The sequence below is a fragment of the Hippopotamus amphibius genome, chromosome 10 (assembly GCF_030028045.1).
Source record: "Hippopotamus amphibius kiboko isolate mHipAmp2 chromosome 10, mHipAmp2.hap2, whole genome shotgun sequence".
In the NCBI taxonomy this organism is placed as follows: domain Eukaryota; kingdom Metazoa; phylum Chordata; class Mammalia; order Artiodactyla; family Hippopotamidae; genus Hippopotamus; species Hippopotamus amphibius.
In genome coordinates this window covers 47,347,217-47,351,460 of record NC_080195.1, presented here as the reverse complement: position 1 = coordinate 47,351,460, position 4,244 = coordinate 47,347,217, and the positions used below count along the sequence as shown (strand labels likewise).

Sequence of the window (4,244 nt, the reverse complement as noted above, 5' to 3'; positions counted from 1 at the left end):
CTTAACAGCAACAACAAAAAAGCTGACATGGATGGATCCAAATGGTAACTGTGTGCCAACGTGTTGTTGAGAGACTTGAATTTCTCTAAATAGTTTTTACTGTGTATGGGCTGTTGTTGTATCCCACACATGACACAGGCCTACAGGACAAATGCTATGTGGGTGGCCGCGTGCTTCCTGCGGTTCTTGGTGATACTCTTATGGATTATGGGTTGTTACAATGATAGTCGTGAAACTGTTATAATGGGAGGAGTTTCTTTTTTAAACCTCCTGAAAGTTGACATATGCATCCTTATCATTCAGCATGTGTTGGAGGTGGGTGTGTGGCAATTGCTTTTGGATGTTTTTAGGGAACATGAGCCAAATAGAAACTTTTAAAAAATCCTAAGTCAACCCAGTTTCTATCCTTCCCTCTTCCACCCTCAGGACCATTCAGGAAGGCACAGGAGTGTACAAATATTAACACATTTATGCTTTTCATTGTTATGGGAATTCGTGAGATCATATTTTCAAAGTAAAATATTAACTTTGCATTTGTATTAAAAATATAACAACTGGGAGGTTGTTAAAGAATAAATTGAGGCTGTGTATGTGAATGTTCTTTGATAGCTGATAAAGAATATGAAACGGTGGGGAGGCCCAGTGGGTCGTGACACGCGCCGGGCGCCTAGGCTCCTCGCCCCGCCGCATCCTGGGCCTCCGCGCGCGGCTCCTCCTCCCGCCGGCGCGTCTGGTTCGGCGTGGACCCGGCGGCCGGTGCTGCCCCGCCGAGGTGGGCGCGGAGCCGCGAGTCCGGGCAGAGCCCAGGGCCCCGGAAGGGAGGGAGGGAGGAAGCAAAGAGGAAGGAGGGGTGCCTTGGCGTGAAGCCCGGGGTGCGGGCGCCAGGACGTGAGGAAGCCTGAGATGCCGCGGCCGGACCGAGGGCGCTGACGAGCCGCTGGCCCGGCCGCATCATGCCCTTCCCGCCCGCGCCCGGCGCCCCGCAAGCCCGGCGCCCCCCGCAAGGCGGCGGCCCCCACCTCACCGCCGCGGCTGCGGAGAAGAAGAGGCGGCCCCCCCAGAGCCACCCCTCGGGCTGCTGTCCAGCTCCTGGCCCTCCGCCCCCCTGAAGTGGCCGCTGGCCCGGCCTCCCCGGGTGCCCCGCCCGCACCCCGGCCGGCCGACTCCGCAGACGGCACCGCGGGGACCGCGTAGGGCTCGGGGCCGGGTCGACGCCGCCCTGCGCTTCTCCCTGAGCCTCATGCCCGTGGCCGTCCTGGTCATCCAGCTGCGCCACCTGGAGAAACAGCTGCAGGCGCGGCCCGGTCGGGCGGCCCCCGGCCGCCGCCCGCCCCTGCCCGGTGGCCTGCAGCGCCCTGACCGCGGCCCGCCGACCCGCGCCCGCTGCTGAAGCTGTCGTTTCTCAACGAGCGGCGCAAGTACGACGACGTGCAGTATGAGGAGGAGGCCGCGGCGGCCGACCAGGGCCCGGTGCGCCGGTGCACCGCGGGGCCCCTGGACGTGCAGCCGCACCTGAGCTCGCTGTGACCGCGCCCCGGAGACCCCGCCTCGCCGACGAGGATGCACCGCCCAGAGCCGAGGGGCCCACGCGGGACGCGGCCCGCCTGGTGCTCGCCCTGCCCCGCGCCCGGGCCTGCCCCCACGGCTCCGCCTTCTGCACCAACTGTTGACCTCTTCCGCGCTCGCGAGTGTCCTCGGGGCTCGTGGTAGGGGGTGAGCGGGGGTGGAGATGCCTGTCAGCCCCGCCCCTGAGGTTCGCGTAGGTCCCGAGCCCCTCTGCCTGGACCTGGGCCCTGTCTGCGGGTGTCGCCCTGCGGTTGCAGGGTGCTGGGTGCCCTAGTGCGAGCAGCGGGTGACAGTCAGGTGCTGGGGCGCCGGGAGGGTGGCCGTCTGGTGCAGAGCTGGACGCAGTGCTGCATGGACGACCTTGTTTCGCCTGCGTAGGAAAGACGTCCCGGGGACTTGGAAAGTCTGGGGACTCCAGGGAACTGAACTTCCCAGCGGGATGCTGGCGGGAAGTGACCACCAGGAAGGTCCGCCTGGCGAGTGGGCGCTGTGATGGGCGCTCTGTGGTCACAACACTGACTCATGGGGGCTTGCGAGCCCACGCACACACGTACACACACACTCACACGTGCTTCCCTTCACGCAATCTGAATGCTTTTCCCTGAGACCAGGAACAAGATGAGAATGTCCACTCTCACCGTTTCTACTCAGCATTGCTAGAGGTCCCAGCCAGGGCGATTAGGCAAGAAAAAGAAATAAAAGGCATTCAGATTGGAAAGAAAGAAGTGAAACTACTTCTATTTGACAGTGACAACATTTTGTATATAGAAAATCCTAAGAGATCCACCAAAAAACTACAAAACAATCCTATTTACAATATTTTAGAATAACTTTAAAAAGCAATTAATGCTCAGAAAGAAACTTAAGAGAAATGCCAAATAAACTCCGAAAGCTGGAAAACATCACTGTAAGAAATTAAATTAACAGAAAGACATCCCATAATCACAGATCAGAAGACTTAATATTAAGATGGCAATACTCCCAAAATGATCTACAGACTCAACACAATCCCTATCAAAATCCTAGTTGGCTCTCTGAAGAAACTAACAAGCTCCTTCTAAAATTCATATGGAAATTCAAGGGGCAGAGAATAGACAAAATGACCTGGAAAATGAAGAACAAAGTAAGAGTACTAGGTAGAGCAGGACCAGAGTTCTAATCCTACTCTCAAACCACTCAGAACATGTCCTCAGTCTGAAAACTCAAATATATAGTTAGGGCAAATAAAAACTCTGGGCTTGGGTTTACTCGTGGGATTTTTCATATAAAGTTACCATTTGCTTTATCACTTTGTAAAAAAGCTGAGTTACAGACTACACACCAGGATCAGTGTTTCTAAATCGTGTATAAAGATTCATAGTGGCTCCTGTGACCTGGAATCAAGGAAAAGTCTCCATTGCTGGTTAAAATCTAAAACACTGTACTTTATGATGCTTCAAATATAGAGTAGTATCTCCCTCTGAAACCACAGTTCCACCTTGCAAAGTAGTACAGTGGCAGTCTTCCTTATTCTGACACAGTCTAATGAGAACTTACGGAGCTCAGGCTGAAGAAGAGTGCTTTCAGTATTTAAAACTCTATAGCAATTACTTTTCCAAGGAGTGACTGTACTTTCATCAATATCCTCTTGGGTAAAAATTTCTGGATCTTCTCCCATCATGTTGGCTGAATGTCTCTTTCCTATGTTGAATCAGTCAACTCCTTGGAACCGGCCAGAAAAGCCACAGCCGGGAAAACAACTTCGCTCCGCCGGGTCTAGGGAGGGAGGAGTCAGCCGTGGGGCGGATGCGCCATCAGCGCCCACTGCCCTTCCTGGGAGGTGAGGATCCCAGCCCCGCAAAGGGCTACAGACCCCCAAGCCCCAAAGGTGACAGAGGAGGCGCCAGCTGCCACCGCCCAGCGCGACCAAGGCCGTCAGCCCCGCCCCCACCCGCAGGGGCGACCCCTGACCTCCCCCGCCCCCGCGGAGACCGAGGCGCTACCGGTGGAGCTGCCTTTCCCCTATCGCGGAGCAGGGGGAAGCCCCCGCATCTCCCCCGCTCTGGAGGTCTGAGGTCCCCGAGCCACCGCCTCCGTATACCAGGCAGCCGCAGCTCTCTGGGGCTTGGAGTCCTTTAGGGGGCCATTATGTGCTTCAGCGGTGGAGCCGGGACTACGACTCCCACAATGCCCCGCGCCTGCCCCGCCCCAAGCCCCGCCCCCTCACTGGTGGGTTCCCAACCGCCCCAGACTACATTTCCAGGCGGCCCTGGCGGCTCTCTTGCTCTCCCGCCCTCCCTCCCGAGACCACTGCCGAACTGGGCGTCAGCTCGCGGAGGGCTTCGGGTGTCCGCCTGGCGCCGCCCCGCCAGCAGCGACTTTCGCACCTCTGCACTCGCGCTGGAGGCAGGAGCTGCATGGATCACTGGCTCGACTGCGGTGCGCGACACACCGAGCCCCCGTCACCCCCGGTCCGGGCGACCCCTCCCGGGTCAGCCCTCGTCCTGAGCCGCCCTGGGCCCCCAACGGTCGGCGCCCGCACCCCGGCTCCTGCACTCCCGCGGTGGCCGCCCCCCACCCTGAACACGGACTCCGCCTCCTCCGCCGCTTTCCACCCGGAGGTGAGTGAGAGCTGCGCCCCATAGCCCCCGACGGCCCCACACCGACCCTGCGCCTCCGGAGCCGGAGCCCCGCCAGCC

General features: G+C 58.6%; 1 pseudogene; it reads left to right on the top strand.

Annotated features, from left to right (window-relative positions):
- Window positions 1-621: 621 nt before the first annotated feature.
- Window positions 622-1,527, top strand: LOC130829821 (proline-rich protein 18-like; annotated as a pseudogene).
- Window positions 1,528-4,244: the final 2,717 nt, after the last annotated feature.